The sequence below is a fragment of the Haliotis asinina genome, unplaced genomic scaffold (genome assembly GCF_037392515.1).
Source record: "Haliotis asinina isolate JCU_RB_2024 unplaced genomic scaffold, JCU_Hal_asi_v2 scaffold_108, whole genome shotgun sequence".
Lineage (NCBI taxonomy): Eukaryota > Metazoa > Mollusca > Gastropoda > Lepetellida > Haliotidae > Haliotis > Haliotis asinina.
This window is the reverse complement of record NW_027133972.1, coordinates 1-23,953: the sequence shown is the minus strand read 5'-3', so window position 1 is coordinate 23,953 and position 23,953 is coordinate 1. Positions and strand designations below refer to the sequence as shown.

General features: G+C 45.8%; 20 non-coding genes across 20 annotated transcripts; all 20 read left to right on the top strand.

The window, feature by feature from the left end:
• Positions 1-494: 494 nt before the first annotated feature.
• LOC137271170 (U2 spliceosomal RNA) lies at positions 495-687 on the top strand. The gene has a single exon (XR_010955757.1). It is a non-coding gene; the product is annotated as a U2 spliceosomal RNA (small nuclear RNA).
• Positions 688-1,670: 983 nt separating this feature from the next.
• Positions 1,671-1,863, top strand: LOC137271169 (U2 spliceosomal RNA). The gene has a single exon (XR_010955756.1). It is a non-coding gene; the product is annotated as a U2 spliceosomal RNA (small nuclear RNA).
• Positions 1,864-2,847: 984 nt separating this feature from the next.
• Positions 2,848-3,040, top strand: LOC137271167 (U2 spliceosomal RNA). Its single transcript, XR_010955755.1, has one exon. It is a non-coding gene; the product is annotated as a U2 spliceosomal RNA (small nuclear RNA).
• A 983-nt stretch (positions 3,041-4,023) lies between these two features.
• Positions 4,024-4,216, top strand: LOC137271166 (U2 spliceosomal RNA). The gene has a single exon (XR_010955754.1). It is a non-coding gene; the product is annotated as a U2 spliceosomal RNA (small nuclear RNA).
• Positions 4,217-5,198: 982 nt separating this feature from the next.
• On the top strand, positions 5,199-5,391 carry LOC137271165 (U2 spliceosomal RNA). The gene has a single exon (XR_010955753.1). It is a non-coding gene; the product is annotated as a U2 spliceosomal RNA (small nuclear RNA).
• Positions 5,392-6,375: 984 nt separating this feature from the next.
• On the top strand, positions 6,376-6,568 carry LOC137271163 (U2 spliceosomal RNA). The gene has a single exon (XR_010955751.1). It is a non-coding gene; the product is annotated as a U2 spliceosomal RNA (small nuclear RNA).
• A 984-nt stretch (positions 6,569-7,552) lies between these two features.
• LOC137271162 (U2 spliceosomal RNA) lies at positions 7,553-7,745 on the top strand. The gene has a single exon (XR_010955750.1). It is a non-coding gene; the product is annotated as a U2 spliceosomal RNA (small nuclear RNA).
• Positions 7,746-8,730: 985 nt separating this feature from the next.
• Positions 8,731-8,923, top strand: LOC137271161 (U2 spliceosomal RNA). The gene has a single exon (XR_010955749.1). It is a non-coding gene; the product is annotated as a U2 spliceosomal RNA (small nuclear RNA).
• A 984-nt stretch (positions 8,924-9,907) lies between these two features.
• On the top strand, positions 9,908-10,100 carry LOC137271160 (U2 spliceosomal RNA). Its single transcript, XR_010955748.1, has one exon. It is a non-coding gene; the product is annotated as a U2 spliceosomal RNA (small nuclear RNA).
• A 984-nt stretch (positions 10,101-11,084) lies between these two features.
• LOC137271159 (U2 spliceosomal RNA) lies at positions 11,085-11,277 on the top strand. Its single transcript, XR_010955747.1, has one exon. It is a non-coding gene; the product is annotated as a U2 spliceosomal RNA (small nuclear RNA).
• A 984-nt stretch (positions 11,278-12,261) lies between these two features.
• On the top strand, positions 12,262-12,454 carry LOC137271158 (U2 spliceosomal RNA). The gene has a single exon (XR_010955746.1). It is a non-coding gene; the product is annotated as a U2 spliceosomal RNA (small nuclear RNA).
• A 984-nt stretch (positions 12,455-13,438) lies between these two features.
• LOC137271156 (U2 spliceosomal RNA) lies at positions 13,439-13,631 on the top strand. The gene has a single exon (XR_010955745.1). It is a non-coding gene; the product is annotated as a U2 spliceosomal RNA (small nuclear RNA).
• A 984-nt stretch (positions 13,632-14,615) lies between these two features.
• LOC137271155 (U2 spliceosomal RNA) lies at positions 14,616-14,808 on the top strand. Its single transcript, XR_010955744.1, has one exon. It is a non-coding gene; the product is annotated as a U2 spliceosomal RNA (small nuclear RNA).
• Positions 14,809-15,791: 983 nt separating this feature from the next.
• Positions 15,792-15,984, top strand: LOC137271154 (U2 spliceosomal RNA). The gene has a single exon (XR_010955743.1). It is a non-coding gene; the product is annotated as a U2 spliceosomal RNA (small nuclear RNA).
• Positions 15,985-16,968: 984 nt separating this feature from the next.
• LOC137271153 (U2 spliceosomal RNA) lies at positions 16,969-17,161 on the top strand. Its single transcript, XR_010955742.1, has one exon. It is a non-coding gene; the product is annotated as a U2 spliceosomal RNA (small nuclear RNA).
• A 984-nt stretch (positions 17,162-18,145) lies between these two features.
• LOC137271181 (U2 spliceosomal RNA) lies at positions 18,146-18,338 on the top strand. Its single transcript, XR_010955766.1, has one exon. It is a non-coding gene; the product is annotated as a U2 spliceosomal RNA (small nuclear RNA).
• Positions 18,339-19,322: 984 nt separating this feature from the next.
• LOC137271180 (U2 spliceosomal RNA) lies at positions 19,323-19,515 on the top strand. The gene has a single exon (XR_010955765.1). It is a non-coding gene; the product is annotated as a U2 spliceosomal RNA (small nuclear RNA).
• A 985-nt stretch (positions 19,516-20,500) lies between these two features.
• On the top strand, positions 20,501-20,693 carry LOC137271176 (U2 spliceosomal RNA). Its single transcript, XR_010955763.1, has one exon. It is a non-coding gene; the product is annotated as a U2 spliceosomal RNA (small nuclear RNA).
• Positions 20,694-21,677: 984 nt separating this feature from the next.
• Positions 21,678-21,870, top strand: LOC137271164 (U2 spliceosomal RNA). Its single transcript, XR_010955752.1, has one exon. It is a non-coding gene; the product is annotated as a U2 spliceosomal RNA (small nuclear RNA).
• A 986-nt stretch (positions 21,871-22,856) lies between these two features.
• On the top strand, positions 22,857-23,049 carry LOC137271152 (U2 spliceosomal RNA). The gene has a single exon (XR_010955741.1). It is a non-coding gene; the product is annotated as a U2 spliceosomal RNA (small nuclear RNA).
• The last annotated feature ends 904 nt before the right edge of the window (positions 23,050-23,953 follow it).

The following is a 23,953-nucleotide window of genomic DNA, read 5'->3' as shown; positions in this document are numbered from 1 at the left end:
TAACTAAAATTCACCTACCCTAACATTGTTTTGATACGTGAAATGTATTTAAGTTTAGTGGATTTAGTCCACGCGGTCAGTTGCTGTGTTTTTTTTTTCACGCTTGTCTGGGCGCGACTTTCTCAAAGTCGGGACTGCAGAAACTCTTCCAATTGCTGTCCCCACGCCTCGTTCATTAAGCGCCGATCCACAGGCTCATGGCCCTAGCTGCAGGACGTTTTTCCTACGTCGGCCCGACGTTTTAGCGCAAGCGCTGTTTCTTCAAAGAAATAAATAAGGTTATTTACACATTTTGCTGCCTTGACACAAATTGTCGTATTTCACCACAAAGAAGGTCATTTTGGCCGTGGCCCTCGCCCGTGGTCCGAAATTGCGTGTTTTCGTGCGTGTAATTTTGGAGGTGAATATTTTGAAAGAGGGAATGTAAATATCCAGCCCCTTAATGAGATGCTGTGGGTATAGAGGTATTTTGCCGGCGCAAGCCGACAACCGGCATCGCTTCTCGGCCTTTTGGCTAAGATCAAAGTGTAGTATCTGTTCTTATCAGCTTAATATCTGATACGTCTCCTATTGGAGACATCGATATTAAACTGATTTTTGCAACGGGATGAGGTGCCACGGAGCTTGCTCCGCCCTCATCACGGGTTGACCCGGTATTGCAGTACCTCCGGGAATGGCCCACCACTCATAATACAAATTAAAAAATAGAACCCTTAACTTAGCCCTCTCTTTTTCACATTTCATTTCACTTTTTTCATCTCACTTTGCGCCGTCCCCTCCCTTTTCGCGCGTCCGTTTCACTGGAGGCACCATGCAACCACAGCCAAACTGTAGAAATGGACCCATCCACTCAACCACATTGTACTCCGTCCAAACCAAGCCCCGGAAGTTCCTCAAAGTGATTTATTTTCCACTTGCAGTTGTTTTGTGTCCCCGTATCCAAGGACGTCGGCCATGATGTCGCACGCCGGAAATTACGTCGTAGACAATCACACCCTCACAACCACATTCTGCCCCGTCGATAACACACGTCTTAAGCGCCAGCTAACCCTAGAAAGTGTTTTCAAGTGGTAAGGAAGTACCAGAAGCCTCGGCGCGTTTCTCCCGGGTCAGTTTACATTGAAATTTCAAAGTTTGTTTAACTTTCATTCCATTTCTTAATTAAAACAACATTTCTAACTAAAATTCACCTACCCTAACATTGTTTTGATACGTGAAATGTATTTAAGTTTAGTGGATTTAGTCCACGCGGTCAGTTGCTGTGTTTTTTTTTTCACGCTTGTCTGGGCGCGACTTTCTCAAAGTCGGGACTGCAGAAACTCTTCCAATTGCTGTCCCCACGCCTCGTTCATTAAGCGCCGATCCACAGGCTCATGGCCCTAGCTGCAGGACGTTTTTCCTACGTCGGCCCGACGTTTTAGCGCAAGCGCTGTTTCTTCAAAGAAATAAATAAGGTTATTTACACATTTTGCTGCCTTGACACAAATTGTCGTATTTCACCACAAAGAAGGTCATTTTGGCCGTGGCCCTCGCCCGTGGTCCGAAATTGCGTGTTTTCGTGCGTGTAATTTTGGAGGTGAATATTTTGAAAGAGGGAATGTAAATATCCAGCCCCTTAATGAGATGCTGTGGGTATAGAGGTATTTTGCCGGCGCAAGCCGACAACCGGCATCGCTTCTCGGCCTTTTGGCTAAGATCAAAGTGTAGTATCTGTTCTTATCAGCTTAATATCTGATACGTCTCCTATTGGAGACATCGATATTAAACTGATTTTTGCAACGGGATGAGGTGCCACGGAGCTTGCTCCGCCCTCATCACGGGTTGACCCGGTATTGCAGTACCTCCGGGAATGGCCCACCACTCATAATACAAATTAAAAAATAGAACCCTTAACTTAGCCCTCTCTTTTTCACATTTCATTTCACTTTTTTCATCTCACTTTGCGCCGTCCCCTCCCTTTTCGCGCGTCCGTTTCACTGGAGGCACCATGCAACCACAGCCAAACTGTAGAAATGGACCCATCCACTCAACCACATTGTACTCCGTCCAAACCAAGCCCCGGGAAGTTCCTCAAAGTGATTTATTTTCCACTTGCAGTTGTTTTGTGTCCCCGTATCCAAGGACGTCGGCCATGATGTCGCACGCCGGAAATTACGTCGTAGACAATCACACCCTCACAACCACATTCTGCCCCGTCGATAACACACGTCTTAAGCGCCAGCTAACCCTAGAAAGTGTTTTCAAGTGGTAAGGAAGTACCAGAAGCCTCGGCGCGTTTCTCCCGGGTCAGTTTACATTGAAATTTCAAAGTTTGTTTAACTTTCATTCCATTTCTTAATTAAAACAACATTTCTAACTAAAATTCACCTACCCTAACATTGTTTTGATACGTGAAATGTATTTAAGTTTAGTGGATTTAGTCCACGCGGTCAGTTGCTGTGTTTTTTTTTTCACGCTTGTCTGGGCGCGACTTTCTCAAAGTCGGGACTGCAGAAACTCTTCCAATTGCTGTCCCCACGCCTCGTTCATTAAGCGCCGATCCACAGGCTCATGGCCCTAGCTGCAGGACGTTTTTCCTACGTCGGCCCGACGTTTTAGCGCAAGCGCTGTTTCTTCAAAGAAATAAATAAGGTTATTTACACATTTTGCTGCCTTGACACAAATTGTCGTATTTCACCACAAAGAAGGTCATTTTGGCCGTGGCCCTCGCCCGTGGTCCGAAATTGCGTGTTTTCGTGCGTGTAATTTTGGAGGTGAATATTTTGAAAGAGGGAATGTAAATATCCAGCCCCTTAATGAGATGCTGTGGGTATAGAGGTATTTTGCCGGCGCAAGCCGACAACCGGCATCGCTTCTCGGCCTTTTGGCTAAGATCAAAGTGTAGTATCTGTTCTTATCAGCTTAATATCTGATACGTCTCCTATTGGAGACATCGATATTAAACTGATTTTTGCAACGGGATGAGGTGCCACGGAGCTTGCTCCGCCCTCATCACGGGTTGACCCGGTATTGCAGTACCTCCGGGAATGGCCCACCACTCATAATACAAATTAAAAAATAGAACCCTTAACTTAGCCCTCTCTTTTTCACATTTCATTTCACTTTTTTCATCTCACTTTGCGCCGTCCCCTCCTTTTCGCGCGTCCGTTTCACTGGAGGCACCATGCAACCACAGCCAAACTGTAGAAATGGACCCATCCACTCAACCACATTGTACTCCGTCCAAACCAAGCCCCGGGAAGTTCCTCAAAGTGATTTATTTTCCACTTGCAGTTGTTTTGTGTCCCCGTATCCAAGGACGTCGGCCATGATGTCGCACGCCGGAAATTACGTCGTAGACAATCACACCCTCACAACCACATTCTGCCCCGTCGATAACACACGTCTTAAGCGCCAGCTAACCCTAGAAAGTGTTTTCAAGTGGTAAGGAAGTACCAGAAGCCTCGGCGCGTTTCTCCCGGGTCAGTTTACATTGAAATTTCAAAGTTTGTTTAACTTTCATTCCATTTCTTAATTAAAACAACATTTCTAACTAAAATTCACCTACCCTAACATTGTTTTGATACGTGAAATGTATTTAAGTTTAGTGGATTTAGTCCACGCGGTCAGTTGCTGTGTTTTTTTTTTCACGCTTGTCTGGGCGCGACTTTCTCAAAGTCGGGACTGCAGAAACTCTTCCAATTGCTGTCCCCACGCCTCGTTCATTAAGCGCCGATCCACAGGCTCATGGCCCTAGCTGCAGGACGTTTTTCCTACGTCGGCCCGACGTTTTAGCGCAAGCGCTGTTTCTTCAAAGAAATAAATAAGGTTATTTACACATTTTGCTGCCTTGACACAAATTGTCGTATTTCACCACAAAGAAGGTCATTTTGGCCGTGGCCCTCGCCCGTGGTCCGAAATTGCGTGTTTTCGTGCGTGTAATTTTGGAGGTGAATATTTTGAAAGAGGGAATGTAAATATCCAGCCCCTTAATGAGATGCTGTGGGTATAGAGGTATTTTGCCGGCGCAAGCCGACAACCGGCATCGCTTCTCGGCCTTTTGGCTAAGATCAAAGTGTAGTATCTGTTCTTATCAGCTTAATATCTGATACGTCTCCTATTGGAGACATCGATATTAAACTGATTTTTGCAACGGGATGAGGTGCCACGGAGCTTGCTCCGCCCTCATCACGGGTTGACCCGGTATTGCAGTACCTCCGGGAATGGCCCACCACTCATAATACAAATTAAAAAATAGAACCCTTAACTTAGCCCTCTCTTTTTCACATTTCATTTCACTTTTTTCATCTCACTTTGCGCCGTCCCCTCCCTTTTCGCGCGTCCGTTTCACTGGAGGCACCATGCAACCACAGCCAAACTGTAGAAATGGACCCATCCACTCAACCACATTGTACTCCGTCCAAACCAAGCCCCGGGAAGTTCCTCAAAGTGATTTATTTTCCACTTGCAGTTGTTTTGTGTCCCCGTATCCAAGGACGTCGGCCATGATGTCGCACGCCGGAAATTACGTCGTAGACAATCACACCCTCACAACCACATTCTGCCCCGTCGATAACACACGTCTTAAGCGCCAGCTAACCCTAGAAAGTGTTTTCAAGTGGTAAGGAAGTACCAGAAGCCTCGGCGCGTTTCTCCCGGGTCAGTTTACATTGAAATTTCAAAGTTTGTTTAACTTTCATTCCATTTCTTAATTAAAACAACATTTCTAACTAAAATTCACCTACCCTAACATTGTTTTGATACGTGAAATGTATTTAAGTTTAGTATTTAGTCCACGCGGTCAGTTGCTGTGTTTTTTTTTTCACGCTTGTCTGGGCGCGACTTTCTCAAAGTCGGGACTGCAGAAACTCTTCCAATTGCTGTCCCCACGCCTCGTTCATTAAGCGCCGATCCACAGGCTCATGGCCCTAGCTGCAGGACGTTTTTCCTACGTCGGCCCGACGTTTTAGCGCAAGCGCTGTTTCTTCAAAGAAATAAATAAGGTTATTTACACATTTTGCTGCCTTGACACAAATTGTCGTATTTCACCACAAAGAAGGTCATTTTGGCCGTGGCCCTCGCCCGTGGTCCGAAATTGCGTGTTTTCGTGCGTGTAATTTTGGAGGTGAATATTTTGAAAGAGGGAATGTAAATATCCAGCCCCTTAATGAGATGCTGTGGGTATAGAGGTATTTTGCCGGCGCAAGCCGACAACCGGCATCGCTTCTCGGCCTTTTGGCTAAGATCAAAGTGTAGTATCTGTTCTTATCAGCTTAATATCTGATACGTCTCCTATTGGAGACATCGATATTAAACTGATTTTTGCAACGGGATGAGGTGCCACGGAGCTTGCTCCGCCCTCATCACGGGTTGACCCGGTATTGCAGTACCTCCGGGAATGGCCCACCACTCATAATACAAATTAAAAAATAGAACCCTTAACTTAGCCCTCTCTTTTTCACATTTCATTTCACTTTTTTCATCTCACTTTGCGCCGTCCCCTCCCTTTTCGCGCGTCCGTTTCACTGGAGGCACCATGCAACCACAGCCAAACTGTAGAAATGGACCCATCCACTCAACCACATTGTACTCCGTCCAAACCAAGCCCCGGGAAGTTCCTCAAAGTGATTTATTTTCCACTTGCAGTTGTTTTGTGTCCCCGTATCCAAGGACGTCGGCCATGATGTCGCACGCCGGAAATTACGTCGTAGACAATCACACCCTCACAACCACATTCTGCCCCGTCGATAACACACGTCTTAAGCGCCAGCTAACCCTAGAAAGTGTTTTCAAGTGGTAAGGAAGTACCAGAAGCCTCGGCGCGTTTCTCCCGGGTCAGTTTACATTGAAATTTCAAAGTTTGTTTAACTTTCATTCCATTTCTTAATTAAAACAACATTTCTAACTAAAATTCACCTACCCTAACATTGTTTTGATACGTGAAATGTATTTAAGTTTAGTGGATTTAGTCCACGCGGTCAGTTGCTGTGTTTTTTTTTTCACGCTTGTCTGGGCGCGACTTTCTCAAAGTCGGGACTGCAGAAACTCTTCCAATTGCTGTCCCCACGCCTCGTTCATTAAGCGCCGATCCACAGGCTCATGGCCCTAGCTGCAGGACGTTTTTCCTACGTCGGCCCGACGTTTTAGCGCAAGCGCTGTTTCTTCAAAGAAATAAATAAGGTTATTTACACATTTTGCTGCCTTGACACAAATTGTCGTATTTCACCACAAAGAAGGTCATTTTGGCCGTGGCCCTCGCCCGTGGTCCGAAATTGCGTGTTTTCGTGCGTGTAATTTTGGAGGTGAATATTTTGAAAGAGGGAATGTAAATATCCAGCCCCTTAATGAGATGCTGTGGGTATAGAGGTATTTTGCCGGCGCAAGCCGACAACCGGCATCGCTTCTCGGCCTTTTGGCTAAGATCAAAGTGTAGTATCTGTTCTTATCAGCTTAATATCTGATACGTCTCCTATTGGAGACATCGATATTAAACTGATTTTTGCAACGGGATGAGGTGCCACGGAGCTTGCTCCGCCCTCATCACGGGTTGACCCGGTATTGCAGTACCTCCGGGAATGGCCCACCACTCATAATACAAATTAAAAAATAGAACCCTTAACTTAGCCCTCTCTTTTTCACATTTCATTTCACTTTTTTCATCTCACTTTGCGCCGTCCCCTCCCTTTTCGCGCGTCCGTTTCACTGGAGGCACCATGCAACCACAGCCAAACTGTAGAAATGGACCCATCCACTCAACCACATTGTACTCCGTCCAAACCAAGCCCCGGGAAGTTCCTCAAAGTGATTTATTTTCCACTTGCAGTTGTTTTGTGTCCCCGTATCCAAGGACGTCGGCCATGATGTCGCACGCCGGAAATTACGTCGTAGACAATCACACCCTCACAACCACATTCTGCCCCGTCGATAACACACGTCTTAAGCGCCAGCTAACCCTAGAAAGTGTTTTCAAGTGGTAAGGAAGTACCAGAAGCCTCGGCGCGTTTCTCCCGGGTCAGTTTACATTGAAATTTCAAAGTTTGTTTAACTTTCATTCCATTTCTTAATTAAAACAACATTTCTAACTAAAATTCACCTACCCTAACATTGTTTTGATACGTGAAATGTATTTAAGTTTAGTGGATTTAGTCCACGCGGTCAGTTGCTGTGTTTTTTTTTTCACGCTTGTCTGGGCGCGACTTTCTCAAAGTCGGGACTGCAGAAACTCTTCCAATTGCTGTCCCCACGCCTCGTTCATTAAGCGCCGATCCACAGGCTCATGGCCCTAGCTGCAGGACGTTTTTCCTACGTCGGCCCGACGTTTTAGCGCAAGCGCTGTTTCTTCAAAGAAATAAATAAGGTTATTTACACATTTTGCTGCCTTGACACAAATTGTCGTATTTCACCACAAAGAAGGTCATTTTGGCCGTGGCCCTCGCCCGTGGTCCGAAATTGCGTGTTTTCGTGCGTGTAATTTTGGAGGTGAATATTTTGAAAGAGGGAATGTAAATATCCAGCCCCTTAATGAGATGCTGTGGGTATAGAGGTATTTTGCCGGCGCAAGCCGACAACCGGCATCGCTTCTCGGCCTTTTGGCTAAGATCAAAGTGTAGTATCTGTTCTTATCAGCTTAATATCTGATACGTCTCCTATTGGAGACATCGATATTAAACTGATTTTTGCAACGGGATGAGGTGCCACGGAGCTTGCTCCGCCCTCATCACGGGTTGACCCGGTATTGCAGTACCTCCGGGAATGGCCCACCACTCATAATACAAATTAAAAAATAGAACCCTTAACTTAGCCCTCTCTTTTTCACATTTCATTTCACTTTTTTCATCTCACTTTGCGCCGTCCCCTCCCTTTTCGCGCGTCCGTTTCACTGGAGGCACCATGCAACCACAGCCAAACTGTAGAAATGGACCCATCCACTCAACCACATTGTACTCCGTCCAAACCAAGCCCCGGGAAGTTCCTCAAAGTGATTTATTTTCCACTTGCAGTTGTTTTGTGTCCCCGTATCCAAGGACGTCGGCCATGATGTCGCACGCCGGAAATTACGTCGTAGACAATCACACCCTCACAACCACATTCTGCCCCGTCGATAACACACGTCTTAAGCGCCAGCTAACCCTAGAAAGTGTTTTCAAGTGGTAAGGAAGTACCAGAAGCCTCGGCGCGTTTCTCCCGGGTCAGTTTACATTGAAATTTCAAAGTTTGTTTAACTTTCATTCCATTTCTTAATTAAAACAACATTTCTAACTAAAATTCACCTACCCTAACATTGTTTTGATACGTGAAATGTATTTAAGTTTAGTGGATTTAGTCCACGCGGTCAGTTGCTGTGTTTTTTTTTTCACGCTTGTCTGGGCGCGACTTTCTCAAAGTCGGGACTAGCAGAAACTCTTCCAATTGCTGTCCCCACGCCTCGTTCATTAAGCGCCGATCCACAGGCTCATGGCCCTAGCTGCAGGACGTTTTTCCTACGTCGGCCCGACGTTTTAGCGCAAGCGCTGTTTCTTCAAAGAAATAAATAAGGTTATTTACACATTTTGCTGCCTTGACACAAATTGTCGTATTTCACCACAAAGAAGGTCATTTTGGCCGTGGCCCTCGCCCGTGGTCCGAAATTGCGTGTTTTCGTGCGTGTAATTTTGGAGGTGAATATTTTGAAAGAGGGAATGTAAATATCCAGCCCCTTAATGAGATGCTGTGGGTATAGAGGTATTTTGCCGGCGCAAGCCGACAACCGGCATCGCTTCTCGGCCTTTTGGCTAAGATCAAAGTGTAGTATCTGTTCTTATCAGCTTAATATCTGATACGTCTCCTATTGGAGACATCGATATTAAACTGATTTTTGCAACGGGATGAGGTGCCACGGAGCTTGCTCCGCCCTCATCACGGGTTGACCCGGTATTGCAGTACCTCCGGGAATGGCCCACCACTCATAATACAAATTAAAAAATAGAACCCTTAACTTAGCCCTCTCTTTTTCACATTTCATTTCACTTTTTTCATCTCACTTTGCGCCGTCCCCTCCCTTTTCGCGCGTCCGTTTCACTGGAGGCACCATGCAACCACAGCCAAACTGTAGAAATGGACCCATCCACTCAACCACATTGTACTCCGTCCAAACCAAGCCCCGGGAAGTTCCTCAAAGTGATTTATTTTCCACTTGCAGTTGTTTTGTGTCCCCGTATCCAAGGACGTCGGCCATGATGTCGCACGCCGGAAATTACGTCGTAGACAATCACACCCTCACAACCACATTCTGCCCCGTCGATAACACACGTCTTAAGCGCCAGCTAACCCTAGAAAGTGTTTTCAAGTGGTAAGGAAGTACCAGAAGCCTCGGCGCGTTTCTCCCGGGTCAGTTTACATTGAAATTTCAAAGTTTGTTTAACTTTCATTCCATTTCTTAATTAAAACAACATTTCTAACTAAAATTCACCTACCCTAACATTGTTTTGATACGTGAAATGTATTTAAGTTTAGTGGATTTAGTCCACGCGGTCAGTTGCTGTGTTTTTTTTTTCACGCTTGTCTGGGCGCGACTTTCTCAAAGTCGGGACTGCAGAAACTCTTCCAATTGCTGTCCCCACGCCTCGTTCATTAAGCGCCGATCCACAGGCTCATGGCCCTAGCTGCAGGACGTTTTTCCTACGTCGGCCCGACGTTTTAGCGCAAGCGCTGTTTCTTCAAAGAAATAAATAAGGTTATTTACACATTTTGCTGCCTTGACACAAATTGTCGTATTTCACCACAAAGAAGGTCATTTTGGCCGTGGCCCTCGCCCGTGGTCCGAAATTGCGTGTTTTCGTGCGTGTAATTTTGGAGGTGAATATTTTGAAAGAGGGAATGTAAATATCCAGCCCCTTAATGAGATGCTGTGGGTATAGAGGTATTTTGCCGGCGCAAGCCGACAACCGGCATCGCTTCTCGGCCTTTTGGCTAAGATCAAAGTGTAGTATCTGTTCTTATCAGCTTAATATCTGATACGTCTCCTATTGGAGACATCGATATTAAACTGATTTTTGCAACGGGATGAGGTGCCACGGAGCTTGCTCCGCCCTCATCACGGGTTGACCCGGTATTGCAGTACCTCCGGGAATGGCCCACCACTCATAATACAAATTAAAAAATAGAACCCTTAACTTAGCCCTCTCTTTTTCACATTTCATTTCACTTTTTTCATCTCACTTTGCGCCGTCCCCTCCCTTTTCGCGCGTCCGTTTCACTGGAGGCACCATGCAACCACAGCCAAACTGTAGAAATGGACCCATCCACTCAACCACATTGTACTCCGTCCAAACCAAGCCCCGGGAAGTTCCTCAAAGTGATTTATTTTCCACTTGCAGTTGTTTTGTGTCCCCGTATCCAAGGACGTCGGCCATGATGTCGCACGCCGGAAATTACGTCGTAGACAATCACACCCTCACAACCACATTCTGCCCCGTCGATAACACACGTCTTAAGCGCCAGCTAACCCTAGAAAGTGTTTTCAAGTGGTAAGGAAGTACCAGAAGCCTCGGCGCGTTTCTCCCGGGTCAGTTTACATTGAAATTTCAAAGTTTGTTTAACTTTCATTCCATTTCTTAATTAAAACAACATTTCTAACTAAAATTCACCTACCCTAACATTGTTTTGATACGTGAAATGTATTTAAGTTTAGTGGATTTAGTCCACGCGGTCAGTTGCTGTGTTTTTTTTTTCACGCTTGTCTGGGCGCGACTTTCTCAAAGTCGGGACTGCAGAAACTCTTCCAATTGCTGTCCCCACGCCTCGTTCATTAAGCGCCGATCCACAGGCTCATGGCCCTAGCTGCAGGACGTTTTTCCTACGTCGGCCCGACGTTTTAGCGCAAGCGCTGTTTCTTCAAAGAAATAAATAAGGTTATTTACACATTTTGCTGCCTTGACACAAATTGTCGTATTTCACCACAAAGAAGGTCATTTTGGCCGTGGCCCTCGCCCGTGGTCCGAAATTGCGTGTTTTCGTGCGTGTAATTTTGGAGGTGAATATTTTGAAAGAGGGAATGTAAATATCCAGCCCCTTAATGAGATGCTGTGGGTATAGAGGTATTTTGCCGGCGCAAGCCGACAACCGGCATCGCTTCTCGGCCTTTTGGCTAAGATCAAAGTGTAGTATCTGTTCTTATCAGCTTAATATCTGATACGTCTCCTATTGGAGACATCGATATTAAACTGATTTTTGCAACGGGATGAGGTGCCACGGAGCTTGCTCCGCCCTCATCACGGGTTGACCCGGTATTGCAGTACCTCCGGGAATGGCCCACCACTCATAATACAAATTAAAAAATAGAACCCTTAACTTAGCCCTCTCTTTTTCACATTTCATTTCACTTTTTTCATCTCACTTTGCGCCGTCCCCTCCCTTTTCGCGCGTCCGTTTCACTGGAGGCACCATGCAACCACAGCCAAACTGTAGAAATGGACCCATCCACTCAACCACATTGTACTCCGTCCAAACCAAGCCCCGGGAAGTTCCTCAAAGTGATTTATTTTCCACTTGCAGTTGTTTTGTGTCCCCGTATCCAAGGACGTCGGCCATGATGTCGCACGCCGGAAATTACGTCGTAGACAATCACACCCTCACAACCACATTCTGCCCCGTCGATAACACACGTCTTAAGCGCCAGCTAACCCTAGAAAGTGTTTTCAAGTGGTAAGGAAGTACCAGAAGCCTCGGCGCGTTTCTCCCGGGTCAGTTTACATTGAAATTTCAAAGTTTGTTTAACTTTCATTCCATTTCTTAATTAAAACAACATTTCTAACTAAAATTCACCTACCCTAACATTGTTTTGATACGTGAAATGTATTTAAGTTTAGTGGATTTAGTCCACGCGGTCAGTTGCTGTGTTTTTTTTTTCACGCTTGTCTGGGCGCGACTTTCTCAAAGTCGGGACTGCAGAAACTCTTCCAATTGCTGTCCCCACGCCTCGTTCATTAAGCGCCGATCCACAGGCTCATGGCCCTAGCTGCAGGACGTTTTTCCTACGTCGGCCCGACGTTTTAGCGCAAGCGCTGTTTCTTCAAAGAAATAAATAAGGTTATTTACACATTTTGCTGCCTTGACACAAATTGTCGTATTTCACCACAAAGAAGGTCATTTTGGCCGTGGCCCTCGCCCGTGGTCCGAAATTGCGTGTTTTCGTGCGTGTAATTTTGGAGGTGAATATTTTGAAAGAGGGAATGTAAATATCCAGCCCCTTAATGAGATGCTGTGGGTATAGAGGTATTTTGCCGGCGCAAGCCGACAACCGGCATCGCTTCTCGGCCTTTTGGCTAAGATCAAAGTGTAGTATCTGTTCTTATCAGCTTAATATCTGATACGTCTCCTATTGGAGACATCGATATTAAACTGATTTTTGCAACGGGATGAGGTGCCACGGAGCTTGCTCCGCCCTCATCACGGGTTGACCCGGTATTGCAGTACCTCCGGGAATGGCCCACCACTCATAATACAAATTAAAAAATAGAACCCTTAACTTAGCCCTCTCTTTTTCACATTTCATTTCACTTTTTTCATCTCACTTTGCGCCGTCCCCTCCCTTTTCGCGCGTCCGTTTCACTGGAGGCACCATGCAACCACAGCCAAACTGTAGAAATGGACCCATCCACTCAACCACATTGTACTCCGTCCAAACCAAGCCCCGGGAAGTTCCTCAAAGTGATTTATTTTCCACTTGCAGTTGTTTTGTGTCCCCGTATCCAAGGACGTCGGCCATGATGTCGCACGCCGGAAATTACGTCGTAGACAATCACACCCTCACAACCACATTCTGCCCCGTCGATAACACACGTCTTAAGCGCCAGCTAACCCTAGAAAGTGTTTTCAAGTGGTAAGGAAGTACCAGAAGCCTCGGCGCGTTTCTCCCGGGTCAGTTTACATTGAAATTTCAAAGTTTGTTTAACTTTCATTCCATTTCTTAATTAAAACAACATTTCTAACTAAAATTCACCTACCCTAACATTGTTTTGATACGTGAAATGTATTTAAGTTTAGTGGATTTAGTCCACGCGGTCAGTTGCTGTGTTTTTTTTTTCACGCTTGTCTGGGCGCGACTTTCTCAAAGTCGGGACTGCAGAAACTCTTCCAATTGCTGTCCCCACGCCTCGTTCATTAAGCGCCGATCCACAGGCTCATGGCCCTAGCTGCAGGACGTTTTTCCTACGTCGGCCCGACGTTTTAGCGCAAGCGCTGTTTCTTCAAAGAAATAAATAAGGTTATTTACACATTTTGCTGCCTTGACACAAATTGTCGTATTTCACCACAAAGAAGGTCATTTTGGCCGTGGCCCTCGCCCGTGGTCCGAAATTGCGTGTTTTCGTGCGTGTAATTTTGGAGGTGAATATTTTGAAAGAGGGAATGTAAATATCCAGCCCCTTAATGAGATGCTGTGGGTATAGAGGTATTTTGCCGGCGCAAGCCGACAACCGGCATCGCTTCTCGGCCTTTTGGCTAAGATCAAAGTGTAGTATCTGTTCTTATCAGCTTAATATCTGATACGTCTCCTATTGGAGACATCGATATTAAACTGATTTTTGCAACGGGATGAGGTGCCACGGAGCTTGCTCCGCCCTCATCACGGGTTGACCCGGTATTGCAGTACCTCCGGGAATGGCCCACCACTCATAATACAAATTAAAAAATAGAACCCTTAACTTAGCCCTCTCTTTTTCACATTTCATTTCACTTTTTTCATCTCACTTTGCGCCGTCCCCTCCCTTTTCGCGCGTCCGTTTCACTGGAGGCACCATGCAACCACAGCCAAACTGTAGAAATGGACCCATCCACTCAACCACATTGTACTCCGTCCAAACCAAGCCCCGGGAAGTTCCTCAAAGTGATTTATTTTCCACTTGCAGTTGTTTTGTGTCCCCGTATCCAAGGACGTCGGCCATGATGTCGCACGCCGGAAATTACGTCGTAGACAATCACACCCTCACAACCACATTCTGCCCCGTCGATAACACACGTCTTAAGCGCCAGCTAACCCTAGAAAGTGTTTTCAAGTGGTAAGGAAGTACCAGAAGCCTCGGCGCGTTTCTCCCGGGTCAGTTTACATTGAAATTTCAAAGTTTGTTTAACTTTCATTCCATTTCTTAATTAAAACAACATTTCTAACTAAAATTCACCTACCCTAACATTGTTTTGATACGTGAAATGTATTTAAGTTTAGTGGATTTAGTCCACGCGGTCAGTTGCTGTGTTTTTTTTTTCACGCTTGTCTGGGCGCGACTTTCTCAAAGTCGGGACTGCAGAAACTCTTCCAATTGCTGTCCCCACGCCTCGTTCATTAAGCGCCGATCCACAGGCTCATGGCCCTAGCTGCAGGACGTTTTTCCTACGTCGGCCCGACGTTTTAGCGCAAGCGCTGTTTCTTCAAAGAAATAAATAAGGTTATTTACACATTTTGCTGCCTTGACACAAATTGTCGTATTTCACCACAAAGAAGGTCATTTTGGCCGTGGCCCTCGCCCGTGGTCCGAAATTGCGTGTTTTCGTGCGTGTAATTTTGGAGGTGAATATTTTGAAAGAGGGAATGTAAATATCCAGCCCCTTAATGAGATGCTGTGGGTATAGAGGTATTTTGCCGGCGCAAGCCGACAACCGGCATCGCTTCTCGGCCTTTTGGCTAAGATCAAAGTGTAGTATCTGTTCTTATCAGCTTAATATCTGATACGTCTCCTATTGGAGACATCGATATTAAACTGATTTTTGCAACGGGATGAGGTGCCACGGAGCTTGCTCCGCCCTCATCACGGGTTGACCCGGTATTGCAGTACCTCCGGGAATGGCCCACCACTCATAATACAAATTAAAAAATAGAACCCTTAACTTAGCCCTCTCTTTTTCACATTTCATTTCACTTTTTTCATCTCACTTTGCGCCGTCCCCTCCCTTTTCGCGCGTCCGTTTCACTGGAGGCACCATGCAACCACAGCCAAACTGTAGAAATGGACCCATCCACTCAACCACATTGTACTCCGTCCAAACCAAGCCCCGGGAAGTTCCTCAAAGTGATTTATTTTCCACTTGCAGTTGTTTTGTGTCCCCGTATCCAAGGACGTCGGCCATGATGTCGCACGCCGGAAATTACGTCGTAGACAATCACACCCTCACAACCACATTCTGCCCCGTCGATAACACACGTCTTAAGCGCCAGCTAACCCTAGAAAGTGTTTTCAAGTGGTAAGGAAGTACCAGAAGCCTCGGCGCGTTTCTCCCGGGTCAGTTTACATTGAAATTTCAAAGTTTGTTTAACTTTCATTCCATTTCTTAATTAAAACAACATTTCTAACTAAAATTCACCTACCCTAACATTGTTTTGATACGTGAAATGTATTTAAGTTTAGTGGATTTAGTCCACGCGGTCAGTTGCTGTGTTTTTTTTTCACGCTTGTCTGGGCGCGACTTTCTCAAAGTCGGGACTGCAGAAACTCTTCCAATTGCTGTCCCCACGCCTCGTTCATTAAGCGCCGATCCACAGGCTCATGGCCCTAGCTGCAGGACGTTTTTCCTACGTCGGCCCGACGTTTTAGCGCAAGCGCTGTTTCTTCAAAGAAATAAATAAGGTTATTTACACATTTTGCTGCCTTGACACAAATTGTCGTATTTCACCACAAAGAAGGTCATTTTGGCCGTGGCCCTCGCCCGTGGTCCGAAATTGCGTGTTTTCGTGCGTGTAATTTTGGAGGTGAATATTTTGAAAGAGGGAATGTAAATATCCAGCCCCTTAATGAGATGCTGTGGGTATAGAGGTATTTTGCCGGCGCAAGCCGACAACCGGCATCGCTTCTCGGCCTTTTGGCTAAGATCAAAGTGTAGTATCTGTTCTTATCAGCTTAATATCTGATACGTCTCCTATTGGAGACATCGATATTAAACTGATTTTTGCAACGGGATGAGGTGCCACGGAGCTTGCTCCGCCCTCATCACGGGTTGACCCGGTATTGCAGTACCTCCGGGAATGGCCCACCACTCATAATACAAATTAAAAAATAGAACCCTTAACTTAGCCCTCTCTTTTTCACATTTCATTTCACTTTTTTCATCTCACTTTGCGCCGTCCCCTCCCTTTTCGCGCGTCCGTTTCACTGGAGGCACCATGCAACCACAGCCAAACTGTAGAAATGGACCCATCCACTCAACCACATTGTACTCCGTCCAAACCAAGCCCCGGGAAGTTCCTCAAAGTGATTTATTTTCCACTTGCAGTTGTTTTGTGTCCCCGTATCCAAGGACGTCGGCCATGATGTCGCACGCCGGAAATTACGTCGTAGACAATCACACCCTCACAACCACATTCTGCCCCGTCGATAACACACGTCTTAAGCGCCAGCTAACCCTAGAAAGTGTTTTCAAGTGGTAAGGAAGTACCAGAAGCCTCGGCGCGTTTCTCCCGGGTCAGTTTACATTGAAATTTCAAAGTTTGTTTAACTTTCATTCCATTTCTTAATTAAAACAACATTTCTAACTAAAATTCACCTACCCTAACATTGTTTTGATACGTGAAATGTATTTAAGTTTAGTGGATTTAGTCCACGCGGTCAGTTGCTGTGTTTTTTTTTTCACGCTTGTCTGGGCGCGACTTTCTCAAAGTCGGGACTGCAGAAACTCTTCCAATTGCTGTCCCCACGCCTCGTTCATTAAGCGCCGATCCACAGGCTCATGGCCCTAGCTGCAGGACGTTTTTCCTACGTCGGCCCGACGTTTTAGCGCAAGCGCTGTTTCTTCAAAGAAATAAATAAGGTTATTTACACATTTTGCTGCCTTGACACAAATTGTCGTATTTCACCACAAAGAAGGTCATTTTGGCCGTGGCCCTCGCCCGTGGTCCGAAATTGCGTGTTTTCGTGCGTGTAATTTTGGAGGTGAATATTTTGAAAGAGGGAATGTAAATATCCAGCCCCTTAATGAGATGCTGTGGGTATAGAGGTATTTTGCCGGCGCAAGCCGACAACCGGCATCGCTTCTCGGCCTTTTGGCTAAGATCAAAGTGTAGTATCTGTTCTTATCAGCTTAATATCTGATACGTCTCCTATTGGAGACATCGATATTAAACTGATTTTTGCAACGGGATGAGGTGCCACGGAGCTTGCTCCGCCCTCATCACGGGTTGACCCGGTATTGCAGTACCTCCGGGAATGGCCCACCACTCATAATACAAATTAAAAAATAGAACCCTTAACTTAGCCCTCTCTTTTTCACATTTCATTTCACTTTTTTCATCTCACTTTGCGCCGTCCCCTCCCTTTTCGCGCGTCCGTTTCACTGGAGGCACCATGCAACCACAGCCAAACTGTAGAAATGGACCCATCCACTCAACCACATTGTACTCCGTCCAAACCAAGCCCCGGGAAGTTCCTCAAAGTGATTTATTTTCCACTTGCAGTTGTTTTGTGTCCCCGTATCCAAGGACGTCGGCCATGATGTCGCACGCCGGAAATTACGTCGTAGACAATCACACCCTCACAACCACATTCTGCCCCGTCGATAACACACGTCTTAAGCGCCAGCTAACCCTAGAAAGTGTTTTCAAGTGGTAAGGAAGTACCAGAAGCCTCGGCGCGTTTCTCCCGGGTCAGTTTACATTGAAATTTCAAAGTTTGTTTAACTTTCATTCCATTTCTTAATTAAAACAACATTTCTAACTAAAATTCACCTACCCTAACATTGTTTTGATACGTGAAATGTATTTAAGTTTAGTGGATTTAGTCCACGCGGTCAGTTGCTGTGTTTTTTTTTTCACGCTTGTCTGGGCGCGACTTTCTCAAAGTCGGGACTGCAGAAACTCTTCCAATTGCTGTCCCCACGCCTCGTTCATTAAGCGCCGATCCACAGGCTCATGGCCCTAGCTGCAGGACGTTTTTCCTACGTCGGCCCGACGTTTTAGCGCAAGCGCTGTTTCTTCAAAGAAATAAATAAGGTTATTTACACATTTTGCTGCCTTGACACAAATTGTCGTATTTCACCACAAAGAAGGTCATTTTGGCCGTGGCCCTCGCCCGTGGTCCGAAATTGCGTGTTTTCGTGCGTGTAATTTTGGAGGTGAATATTTTGAAAGAGGGAATGTAAATATCCAGCCCCTTAATGAGATGCTGTGGGTATAGAGGTATTTTGCCGGCGCAAGCCGACAACCGGCATCGCTTCTCGGCCTTTTGGCTAAGATCAAAGTGTAGTATCTGTTCTTATCAGCTTAATATCTGATACGTCTCCTATTGGAGACATCGATATTAAACTGATTTTTGCAACGGGATGAGGTGCCACGGAGCTTGCTCCGCCCTCATCACGGGTTGACCCGGTATTGCAGTACCTCCGGGAATGGCCCACCACTCATAATACAAATTAAAAAATAGAACCCTTAACTTAGCCCTCTCTTTTTCACATTTCATTTCACTTTTTTCATCTCACTTTGCGCCGTCCCCTCCCTTTTCGCGCGTCCGTTTCACTGGAGGCACCATGCAACCACAGCCAAACTGTAGAAATGGACCCATCCACTCAACCACATTGTACTCCGTCCAAACCAAGCCCCGGGAAGTTCCTCAAAGTGATTTATTTTCCACTTGCAGTTGTTTTGTGTCCCCGTATCCAAGGACGTCGGCCATGATGTCGCACGCCGGAAATTACGTCGTAGACAATCACACCCTCACAACCACATTCTGCCCCGTCGATAACACACGTCTTAAGCGCCAGCTAACCCTAGAAAGTGTTTTCAAGTGGTAAGGAAGTACCAGAAGCCTCGGCGCGTTTCTCCCGGGTCAGTTTACATTGAAATTTCAAAGTTTGTTTAACTTTCATTCCATTTCTTAATTAAAACAACATTTCTAACTAAAATTCACCTACCCTAACATTGTTTTGATACGTGAAATGTATTTAAGTTTAGTGGATTTAGTCCACGCGGTCAGTTGCTGTGTTTTTTTTTTCACGCTTGTCTGGGCGCGACTTTCTCAAAGTCGGGACTGCAGAAACTCTTCCAATTGCTGTCCCCACGCCTCGTTCATTAAGCGCCGATCCACAGGCTCATGGCCCTAGCTGCAGGACGTTTTTCCTACGTCGGCCCGACGTTTTAGCGCAAGCGCTGTTTCTTCAAAGAAATAAATAAGGTTATTTACACATTTTGCTGCCTTGACACAAATTGTCGTATTTCACCACAAAGAAGGTCATTTTGGCCGTGGCCCTCGCCCGTGGTCCGAAATTGCGTGTTTTCGTGCGTGTAATTTTGGAGGTGAATATTTTGAAAGAGGGAATGTAAATATCCAGCCCCTTAATGAGATGCTGTGGGTATAGAGGTATTTTGCCGGCGCAAGCCGACAACCGGCATCGCTTCTCGGCCTTTTGGCTAAGATCAAAGTGTAGTATCTGTTCTTATCAGCTTAATATCTGATACGTCTCCTATTGGAGACATCGATATTAAACTGATTTTTGCAACGGGATGAGGTGCCACGGAGCTTGCTCCGCCCTCATCACGGGTTGACCCGGTATTGCAGTACCTCCGGGAATGGCCCACCACTCATAATACAAATTAAAAAATAGAACCCTTAACTTAGCCCTCTCTTTTTCACATTTCATTTCACTTTTTTCATCTCACTTTGCGCCGTCCCCTCCCTTTTCGCGCGTCCGTTTCACTGGAGGCACCATGCAACCACAGCCAAACTGTAGAAATGGACCCATCCACTCAACCACATTGTACTCCGTCCAAACCAAGCCCCGGGAAGTTCCTCAAAGTGATTTATTTTCCACTTGCAGTTGTTTTGTGTCCCCGTATCCAAGGACGTCGGCCATGATGTCGCACGCCGGAAATTACGTCGTAGACAATCACACCCTCACAACCACATTCTGCCCCGTCGATAACACACGTCTTAAGCGCCAGCTAACCCTAGAAAGTGTTTTCAAGTGGTAAGGAAGTACCAGAAGCCTCGGCGCGTTTCTCCCGGGTCAGTTTACATTGAAATTTCAAAGTTTGTTTAACTTTCATTCCATTTCTTAATTAAAACAACATTTCTAACTAAAATTCACCTACCCTAACATTGTTTTGATACGTGAAATGTATTTAAGTTTAGTGGATTTAGTCCACGCGGTCAGTTGCTGTGTTTTTTTTTTTCACGCTTGTCTGGGCGCGACTTTCTCAAAGTCGGGACTGCAGAAACTCTTCCAATTGCTGTCCCCACGCCTCGTTCATTAAGCGCCGATCCACAGGCTCATGGCCCTAGCTGCAGGACGTTTTTCCTACGTCGGCCCGACGTTTTAGCGCAAGCGCTGTTTCTTCAAAGAAATAAATAAGGTTATTTACACATTTTGCTGCCTTGACACAAATTGTCGTATTTCACCACAAAGAAGGTCATTTTGGCCGTGGCCCTCGCCCGTGGTCCGAAATTGCGTGTTTTCGTGCGTGTAATTTTGGAGGTGAATATTTTGAAAGAGGGAATGTAAATATCCAGCCCCTTAATGAGATGCTGTGGGTATAGAGGTATTTTGCCGGCGCAAGCCGACAACCGGCATCGCTTCTCGGCCTTTTGGCTAAGATCAAAGTGTAGTATCTGTTCTTATCAGCTTAATATCTGATACGTCTCCTATTGGAGACATCGATATTAAACTGATTTTTGCAACGGGATGAGGTGCCACGGAGCTTGCTCCGCCCTCATCACGGGTTGACCCGGTATTGCAGTACCTCCGGGAATGGCCCACCACTCATAATACAAATTAAAAAATAGAACCCTTAACTTAGCCCTCTCTTTTTCACATTTCATTTCACTTTTTTCATCTCACTTTGCGCCGTCCCCTCCCTTTTCGCGCGTCCGTTTCACTGGAGGCACCATGCAACCACAGCCAAACTGTAGAAATGGACCCATCCACTCAACCACATTGTACTCCGTCCAAACCAAGCCCCGGGAAGTTCCTCAAAGTGATTTATTTTCCACTTGCAGTTGTTTTGTGTCCCCGTATCCAAGGACGTCGGCCATGATGTCGCACGCCGGAAATTACGTCGTAGACAATCACACCCTCACAACCACATTCTGCCCCGTCGATAACACACGTCTTAAGCGCCAGCTAACCCTAGAAAGTGTTTTCAAGTGGTAAGGAAGTACCAGAAGCCTCGGCGCGTTTCTCCCGGGTCAGTTTACATTGAAATTTCAAAGTTTGTTTAACTTTCATTCCATTTCTTAATTAAAACAACATTTCTAACTAAAATTCACCTACCCTAACATTGTTTTGATACGTGAAATGTATTTAAGTTTAGTGGATTTAGTCCACGCGGTCAGTTGCTGTGTTTTTTTTTTCACGCTTGTCTGGGCGCGACTTTCTCAAAGTCGGGACTGCAGAAACTCTTCCAATTGCTGTCCCCACGCCTCGTTCATTAAGCGCCGATCCACAGGCTCATGGCCCTAGCTGCAGGACGTTTTTCCTACGTCGGCCCGACGTTTTAGCGCAAGCGCTGTTTCTTCAAAGAAATAAATAAGGTTATTTACACATTTTGCTGCCTTGACACAAATTGTCGTATTTCACCACAAAGAAGGTCATTTTGGCCGTGGCCCTCGCCCGTGGTCCGAAATTGCGTGTTTTCGTGCGTGTAATTTTGGAGGTGAATATTTTGAAAGAGGGAATGTAAATATCCAGCCCCTTAATGAGATGCTGTGGGTATAGAGGTATTTTGCCGGCGCAAGCCGACAACCGGCATCGCTTCTCGGCCTTTTGGCTAAGATCAAAGTGTAGTATCTGTTCTTATCAGCTTAATATCTGATACGTCTCCTATTGGAGACATCGATATTAAACTGATTTTTGCAACGGGATGAGGTGCCACGGAGCTTGCTCCGCCCTCATCACGGGTTGACCCGGTATTGCAGTACCTCCGGGAATGGCCCACCACTCATAATACAAATTAAAAAATAGAACCCTTAACTTAGCCCTCTCTTTTTCACATTTCATTTCACTTTTTTCATCTCACTTTGCGCCGTCCCCTCCCTTTTCGCGCGTCCGTTTCACTGGAGGCACCATGCAACCACAGCCAAACTGTAGAAATGGACCCATCCACTCAACCACATTGTACTCCGTCCAAACCAAGCCCCGGGAAGTTCCTCAAAGTGATTTATTTTCCACTTGCAGTTGTTTTGTGTCCCCGTATCCAAGGACGTCGGCCATGATGTCGCACGCCGGAAATTACGTCGTAGACAATCACACCCTCACAACCACATTCTGCCCCGTCGATAACACACGTCTTAAGCGCCAGCTAACCCTAGAAAGTGTTTTCAAGTGGTAAGGAAGTACCAGAAGCCTCGGCGCGTTTCTCCCGGGTCAGTTTACATTGAAATTTCAAAGTTTGTTTAACTTTCATTCCATTTCTTAATTAAAACAACATTTCTAACTAAAATTCACCTACCCTAACATTGTTTTGATACGTGAAATGTATTTAAGTTTAGTGGATTTAGTCCACGCGGTCAGTTGCTGTGTTTTTTTTTTCACGCTTGTCTGGGCGCGACTTTCTCAAAGTCGGGACTGCAGAAACTCTTCCAATTGCTGTCTCCCCACGCCTCGTTCATTAAGCGCCGATCCACAGGCTCATGGCCCTAGCTGCAGGACGTTTTTCCTACGTCGGCCCGACGTTTTAGCGCAAGCGCTGTTTCTTCAAAGAAATAAATAAGGTTATTTACACATTTTGCTGCCTTGACACAAATTGTCGTATTTCACCACAAAGAAGGTCATTTTGGCCGTGGCCCTCGCCCGTGGTCCGAAATTGCGTGTTTTCGTGCGTGTAATTTTGGAGGTGAATATTTTGAAAGAGGGAATGTAAATATCCAGCCCCTTAATGAGATGCTGTGGGTATAGAGGTATTTTGCCGGCGCAAGCCGACAACCGGCATCGCTTCTCGGCCTTTTGGCTAAGATCAAAGTGTAGTATCTGTTCTTATCAGCTTAATATCTGATACGTCTCCTATTGGAGACATCGATATTAAACTGATTTTTGCAACGGGATGAGGTGCCACGGAGCTTGCTCCGCCCTCATCACGGGTTGACCCGGTATTGCAGTACCTCCGGGAATGGCCCACCACTCATAATACAAATTAAAAAATAGAACCCTTAACTTAGCCCTCTCTTTTTCACATTTCATTTCACTTTTTTCATCTCACTTTGCGCCGTCCCCTCCCTTTTCGCGCGTCCGTTTCACTGGAGGCACCATGCAACCACAGCCAAACTGTAGAAATGGACCCATCCACTCAACCACATTGTACTCCGTCCAAACCAAGCCCGGGAAGTTCCTCAAAGTGATTTATTTTCCACTTGCAGTTGTTTTGTGTCCCCGTATCCAAGGACGTCGGCCATGATGTCGCACGCCGGAAATTACGTCGTAGACAATCACACCCTCACAACCACATTCTGCCCCGTCGATAACACACGTCTTAAGCGCCAGCTAACCCTAGAAAGTGTTTTCAAGTGGTAAGGAAGTACCAGAAGCCTCGGCGCGTTTCTCCCGGGTCAGTTTACATTGAAATTTCAAAGTTTGTTTAACTTTCATTCCATTTCTTAATTAAAACAACATTTCTAACTAAAATTCACCTACCCTAACATTGTTTTGATACGTGAAATGTATTTAAGTTTAGTGGATTTAGTCCACGCGGTCAGTTGCTGTGTTTTTTTTTTCACGCTTGTCTGGGCGCGACTTTCTCAAAGTCGGGACTGCAGAAACTCTTCCAATTGCTGTCCCCACGCCTCGTTCATTAAGCGCCGATCCACAGGCTCATGGCCCTAGCTGCAGGACGTTTTTCCTACGTCGGCCCGACGTTTTAGCGCAAGCGCTGTTTCTTCAAAGAAATAAATAAGGTTATTTACACATTTTGCTGCCTTGACACAAATTGTCGTATTTCACCACAAAGAAGGTCATTTTGGCCGTGGCCCTCGCCCGTGGTCCGAAATTGCGTGTTTTCGTGCGTGTAATTTTGGAGGTGAATATTTTGAAA